The sequence below is a fragment of the Periplaneta americana genome, chromosome 16 (assembly GCF_040183065.1).
Source record: "Periplaneta americana isolate PAMFEO1 chromosome 16, P.americana_PAMFEO1_priV1, whole genome shotgun sequence".
In the NCBI taxonomy this organism is placed as follows: Eukaryota; Metazoa; Arthropoda; class Insecta; order Blattodea; family Blattidae; genus Periplaneta; species Periplaneta americana.
Window position 1 is genome coordinate 153,733,859 of NC_091132.1, and position 8,274 is coordinate 153,742,132.

The following is an 8,274-nucleotide window of genomic DNA, read 5'->3' on the forward strand; positions in this document are numbered from 1 at the left end:
CCGTTCACATGTTCGCTCATAAGGGGTTAGGTACAGCTTACAGCAGTAAAATTTTGGAAATATTCAACCTTTTTTCCTCCATTACTGTAGGCCTACCTTATACAATAATGAAAATTAGTATGTTTAAAACACTGTCCTGCTATTTGAATTTTTTTTTTTTTTACGATTTAAAAAAATTATTTACATTTTTTTTTTCAAAATTCTGTTCACTGTGCAGTGATGAAGCGTTTCTCACATAACTGTAAAACTATCTAACATTCAGTGATGAAATATGTTTTGTATATTTATGCATGGCATATCTACAATATAATGCAAGATCACTTCCCTATCTTTGGTAAATTGTCTACTAAGAAATAAATTCACTTAAAAATGGTAAAAAATCAGTGTTTTCTTCTAACACAAAATAAAAAAAATATATATTATTTTGTGTAGATGAAAGAGCATATGTTGTAAACATGAGTTCCAGCAATAAAATAAAAGAGCGAGAACATAAAAAAGTTAACAAGTTTATGAGTCATGAGGGAAATGCTTCATCACTACACAGTAAACTGGCATCATTTTGAATTTATTAAAAAAATATAAACAATTCTTTTTTAAATCGTAAAAATATTTTTTTTCATACAGGGTGTTTAAAAAATACGGGGCATAATTTCAGGTATGTATTTCCCACATGTAGACAATCAAAATAGTTCATTACAACATGTGTCCGGAAATGCTTCATTTCCGAGTTATGGCCTTCACAACATTGAAATTCACCAGAACGTTTTTCTTTCCGCAGGTCGTTGTCATTACAGAAGATGTTCAAAATGTCCACCTCCTGCTTGAATACAGATCTCACATCGATGTCTCATTGACCTGCGAACACGATCCCAAACTCCAGGAGTATTGCGTATGTCCTCAGAACATGCCACAATTCGATTCCAAAGGGATTCCAAATCAGGCACCGGAGACGGATAAACCAATGATTTTAAATGGCCCCACAAGTAGAAATCGAGAGGGTTCAGATCAGGTGAGCGTGGAGGCCAAGCAATTGGGCCACCTCTAGCTATCCATCGATCAGGAAACCTTCGATCCAAGTACCGGCGAGCCATACGACTGAAGTGTGCAGGAGCGCCATCATGCAAGAAGTGAATGTGTTGACGATTGATCAGTGGAGTGTCTTCTAAAACATGAGGTATGGTGTTTTCCAGGAAGTTTGTGTATGCCTGCCCCGTAAGTCTGTTTACAAGTACATGGGGTCCAACTAATCGATCGCCAATGATACCGGCCCACATGTTGAGGGAGAACCGCACCTGGTGATGAGATGGAACAGGTGCACGTGGGTTTTCATACGCTCATACATGCTGATTGTGGAAATTTGTTATGCCATCTCGTGTGAACTGTGCTTCATCTGTAAATAATACTAAGGCAGGAAAGTTCGGATTTACACCACACTGCTGCAAGAACCACTGACAGAACCTAATCTGGCAGGGTAATCTGCTGGTGACAGGGCCTGTACACGTTGCAAATGATAAGGATACAATTGATACTCTTTCAACAGTCTCCAGACAGTCGTATGAGGAACATTGACTTGCAACGCTACCCTTCGTGTGCTGATAGAAGGAGTCATGTTCACAGCCTCCAGAATCTCCTCCTGTACTTCTGGAGTTGTAGATCTTGGTCGTCCCCTTCCCAAACCAGGAGAGTTAAATTTTCCATACTCGCACAGACGGTAATGGAGACGTACAAATGTCTTCCGATCTGGACATTGTCGCTGTGGGTACCTCTCCTGGTACAAACGACGAGCCAGCGCAGCATTGCCGTCCGCCTTACCGTACATGAAGTGTATCTCTGCCAGCTCTTGATTTGAATACATGTCGCACAGTCTAACGCCTACACAACACTGAATGTAACCTTCGCCTCGGAATGAACTGTCAGAGTGCCCTCTTAATGTCTCCTTTGACGGCAACGATCTGCGGAAAGAAAAACGTTCAGGTGAATTTCATTGTTGTGAAGGCCATACATAACTCGGAAATAAAGCACTTCCGGACACATGTTGTAGTGAACTATTTTGATTGTCTACATGTGGGAAATACATACCTGAAATTATGCCCCGTATTTTTTAAACACCCTGTATAGCGGAAGGACAGTGTTTTACACATACCAATTTTTATTACTGTACAAGATACAGTAATGGAAGAAAAAATGTTGAATATTTCCAAAACTTGTATTGCTGTAAGCTGTACCTAACCCCTTAACATATTTTTTTTTACGTTGTGGTCGTTACAAACAATACAGCAGAGCCAAAACACAACACACCGCCAGGACACAACAGTGTACGATGTCATTGGTCTATACAAGAAGCAGCAATCAAATTCACTGATGGCTGCTGATGGATGCTACCCTTAGAGGATAAAAAGATACTATCCAACAGAGTGGCCAAGTTGTCCTGTACAGCTCTCTTTTCGGTGCCACCGCGAAACACGGCAGATATGAACTAAGCGCCTACCGTTCAAAAAATTCGTCTGCGTACAACGTTCTATATACGGAGGTAGAGCTACGAAAAAACAAAAGAAAGATGCCTGTTTTGTGTGCTGCATATAGCTGCAATATCAAAAGGAAAAAGAAAGCGGATATACCGTATGAAGTTAAGTACATAGTTTTCTTAATTAGCAGCATTTTTTTCATGCATAAATACGTAACAAAGCCCGGCATATATACCGTGTGTACCTACTACCGTACGGTATTTTTCTTTTCTTGCAGATTCTCTTTTTTTTTTTTTTTTTTTAAGGAGCTGGTGAAAGAGTGGGTAATAAATATAAAATGAGACAAATAAATTGTGTCCCTCCGAGCATAGCATTTGGTGTTCACGACACTTCTTGTCTTCTTCCTTACTACTTATAGAAGAAGACGATGTGCTGTAGCTTATAAAAAGTAGGCCTATGTCGAAGACAAACGATAAACTAAATAAATGGTTCTCTAGTAATAGACTTAAACTAAATACGGACAAAACCAGTATGCTACATTTCCGTTTCAAACCCAGTGAAAAACTAATAGCAATAAAATGTTAAAATTATTGTATTTTGACATTCGCATCCAAAATTCCGCAGAACTCTAGGGTAGGCCGTATTATTGTTAGTATTTTGACTGGAAGGACATGAAAGAAAATAATTGAGCACCCACGTGCAATAATGGAGTAAGTATGAATGTATTTCGTAACTACTTACCCAATTATTGCACGTGGGTGCTCAAGTATACACTACTACTACTACTACTACTAATAATAATAATAATAATAATAATAATAATAATAATAATAATAATAAGAATAATAATAATAATAATAATAATAATCTGTGGTGCCACAGCCCTTGAAGGGTCCAGACAGACCAGCCTCACGTTCACATTTCGATATTTATACACTACTGTAACAAAAAAAAGCTGAAAGCGTGTTTGGTCATGTTTTGCCCAAGTTACAAGCTTGGAGGTGAAGATTGTTTACTACAGTTAGGGCCTACTTTCATTCTATATCTTATGGTATAATACATAGTTTTGCAACGTGTAGAGACTGGGAAAACAATTTTTAATCAAACTCATCCAAATCATACTCGTTCATTTTATTGGCAATCTTGCAGGTCGCATTTAAAAGAACCTAGGAATATTAATTTTCTTCAGTATATATGCTAGGACCTCTTGTCATACGTACATGACAATTTTGCTTAGGTTATTCTTTTAAGCTTTCCTTCTAGGAATAGCTCAAGAGTTTTAAATAGGTTATGTATTAAAGATTAAGTTACTAGCACGTGTTTGACGAAATACTAGGTTTTTCCACTTCAGGTTAACTGATTTATGAAAACGAAATTTTGACAGCTTGACGATTCCAGCCTTCCTTATCGCCACGCCCACTTTGTCTTGGGCGCTTAAGCTAATGCCGGACGGTCTTTCAATTTTATTCAGAAATGGCGGCGCAATGACCGCTCTATAATCTCTTTCTAACTCGTTGATACTACCAACCACAGTCTACTGTAGACACGACGCTGTTATTCCCGGCGTGACTCCTCCTCTTTGCTTTCGTCTTAGGAAGTCAAGGCTCTATAAAGTCTAGGTAAGTAGTATCGTTCGCCATTTTTTTCTTTCGTTGCCGAGCTACCAGACGAGGGATCTATTTGCCACACCGTTAAACATTATCGTGTCGTAGCTCCTATGATAATAAATCAAACGCACTGTAATTTAGCAAATAATTGAGCGGAAAATAACGTCCTCATGTGTTCCTGCGAACGCCAACGAAAGAGCCAAAATGGCGGGCGCTTATATTAAGTATTTATCCAGCCTTAGGAAATGTATGACGTCTTCATCAGCGAATCACAAGACGCACACGTTTAAATGTAGCCGACCTGCATCGTGATTAGCTGCCGGAAATTAAAGCGACGGGACTATATATACTGTTATTGCAAGTTATCTTGAACTTTCTGAGCGGGAATAGAGAGGCAGAGGGAAGGAAGCGCGTAACGTGAGTGAAGCCAACTTAGTTGTTTGCGCATGCTTCGCATCATAATCTCTTGTCAAGAAACATAGAGCTATTTCCTTCACTGCGTACCAGTAGTGTTAACATGGAGCAGGAACCATAGGGTGGCAAGTATGGTGAAATCACACCACCGCGGAGAAAAAGTAACGCAGTTATCCACAGTGGAGAAAGAAAAATTATCGCAAATATAATATAAAAATTTAACAAATGTTTGCTGGAACCTCTTGATAAGGAATTTAAGAGAGCGGCTAAATACTTTGGCAAAAGTACTAGTTCCGTGAAGAGAATTAAGAAGAATGTTGAATTACAACCAAATGAACCTCACACTACTCCGGGAAAGAATAGGTATGTAATGTTTAGAAATTATTGCTATAATAGGTATGTACAATAGTGTGTGTACTATGAGCAACATAATGAATTACTGTTGTAAGTTATTATTTTGTTATACATAGTTCTGAAAAACATATTACTTCATTCCAGAATTAGGACTTGTGTAAAGTTAAAGTGGATGACTTCGATCAACATGTCATTCGGGATACAATCGAAGAATTCAGTCTTGTTCAGAAAGTAGTACCTACGATTAATAAGATAATTCCGAATGGTTGATGGCATTGACGAAATAATAATTAATTTTGGACCAACCGTTGAAGACTATGACGATGATGGCAGTAATGATAGGGCTATGGATTGTGTATAATTGAGGACCGTTTTTGCAAAACTTGCTAACTGAAAAAACTAAGTTATACAGGAGAGACAAAAACTGAATGCAGACAAATAGGTTATAGGTGCAACCATCACACTTTGACACACTATATGAAGATAAATAATTCAATTTTACTAAGGTAACTTTAACATCGTGTAGAGGCCTGCTTTATGTTAACAAATTTACCAAAATCTCAATTTTGCAAATTTTGCAGTTAGCAAGTTTTGCATAAACGGTCCTCAATTGTAAATTAATGTAAATTCAAATAATAAGCCTGTAAAATATTGTTATAAGAATAAGTACATATCAGCTCTAGGTGTAAGTTATGTAGGCCTATACAGTTGCATGTGGTGATAAATAATCCTGGTGGTGCACAAATATTTATTATGATTATTATCATATTATTATTATTATTATTATTATTATTATTATTATTATTATTATTATTATTATTATAGGTACTAACTACTGCATACTGTAACTATCAACATGTGTTACATAGGTATAGATTTACATAATATTGTTAGTCAAGAAATTGCAGTTAATCATTTTCCTATGTAGGTCCAGTAATAGCAAAGGAAAGTGTTCAATTTCTATTGCAGCACACCGTAAATAATATTGTTTTCACTATATTCCGTTTTATGACACAGTTCACACGTTCTCAAGCATTCCATACATGTGTCGTCTCATCAGTCTTAACTGCTAAAAATTCAGCAACTTTCTTTATTTCTTTGAAATCTCATCGTGGCATACATCAAAATGGCTTGAAGGACTTCGTTCTGTATAGCGTTTGATGTGCTCTTAAACACTGTTCCTTTTTCCAAATGTTCCTTAAGAGTGCGTCTAATTCAGAACTGAAATTGATGAGGCCAAGAAAAATACTAGCGTTTAAAGATGGGTTTCTGTCTTCGTGACCTCTTAAAGCCAACTCAAAAGCTCCACAAAACCGCACGCACATAACAGTTCTTGGTAATTTTATCATTGTGAAGTTCAACAATCCAATTGTGTCTGTATGTTTGACCCAACACTGCTAATTTAACATTATTGTTGATGTGTGCAGCTGAAGAATCGTGTTTTTTAATTCTTTCATGTCTTGTGCTTCATTGAAATCAATCATTTCTGCAGAACGATAATCAAAATTATGTAGTTGCTAAGCACAGTCCTAAATTTAAACAGAAAAATAAAATTCATAAAACGTACTTATTTTTGTCAATAAATGTTCGCCGTCGAACAACATGCAAGGAAAACAAAATACAGCGTCTTCTATATTGCAGCCGCATATTGCATTTTTCGTAAGTCCGAATGTTGAATTTTCTTGTCACTTCTCTATTACTATTCTTCGTCACTTATAATTTTAATTCATGTGTAGGTCTGCCCATCTTCTTTATTTTGATATCTTCGTGTAAAGGTCTTATAGAAAATTACACATTTAAAAGATTTTGCACACTATTCATTGTAGCATTTATGATGGGACAAGCTTGAGAACACATCAGAAAGTGCTCCTAACCCCTCCTACGCACACAGTATTGCCACGAGACGATAAAAGTCACCCTCGGCTCCCTTTATTATGCATGCGCTATCGGTGAAGAAATTCCGCTTCCGGTGTGATGCTGAGCCCCGTTGTAAGCATAAAAATGTTTTATTTACCGCAATCCAGATATTCAATGTGTTCCATTAATTACATTACATCCTCAACATCTTATTTTGCACTTATTTAATGCTAACGTATTATTGTTTTTATCATGATTTATCTTAAATGAATAATGTCTCCATGTATCGTCTCTTATTTTCTCAAAGATAATTTCTGTAAATATTAATCATAATTTATATATTATTTTCTGTTAATGTATTGTGCTCTATTTTTGCCCTGTAAATATCTTACATTTGTAACATTGCATCTTATAGTCGTTATTTATTATCCTTATATTTTGCCATAACCTAAATCAGTGGTTTTCAAATATGGTGTGTGATGAACCCTTTGAAGCTTACATTTCATTTTGGTGGACCTCCAGTGTTTTCTGTAATAATCTGGTAATCATTTTGTACTCATTAAACATTTGCATAATGTAGTGAATTAACTACCCTTAATAAGTTGGTAGCTATATTAAATATCAGTTTTAAGTTTTGAATATAATATACAAATACAAGGTTATTTTATGTTTTATCATATCTTTACTGTCAAAAATGAAACCATACGGTTTCCAGTGGGATGTTTCTTTTGCTGTTAAAATTAACATTACAAAGACTGGGACTTTCAAACTACCTAGTACGACTAGCACCGGTCATTTTGACATGCATGTTTTATCCTAAATTTCTGTCTCATTAGCAGCTTTCATTTGAAATATCGTCTTATTACAGACTTAGTGGGTATAATTAAAGAGTTGCGAGTTAATATTTCCAGAACAAAATTTGAGACCACAATACACTCTTCTTCTAAAAAGAAATTGTTATGTGTAGATGAAGAAAATTTGTTTTATTAACTGTGTATAAGTACTAGCATATTAATTCTGCCATTTCTCAAATACAATTCTGTTCTTAACATCATGTTCACTCAATTTTACATTAAATATTTTTGACATATATATTTTGTGTTTTCTGAATTTATCTATAGTCTATTGATTATTATAATCACATCTTGCACACACACATGTACATGATTCTACACTTTGCACACACATACATGATTCTTTCAGAATTTGTTATACTTTGCGCAGACATGTGATGTCTTATTTCTGCTGTGACACCCTCCAATCTGACAGGTCTTTCTCTTCGGTTTCCTGGACACTGCTGGAATATATAATCTCGCGAGATATAATTAAAATCACCAGTCTCATTTTCATCTTCGTCACAAACACTAACTGGATATTCTCTTTCCTAATCTATTTCTGACAGTGTTTCTAAATAATGCAGAATTCTTCATCACTCATAATCTTTCATAACAGAAGTTCATCGCTCAAACCCTTTCGTGCCATGTTTGCAAAATAACTACAGTACATGGCAAATAGAAATCTTGAGATAGACTAATGAAATACTTCACACAGTTGCCAAAAGAATTGCCACTGTTATC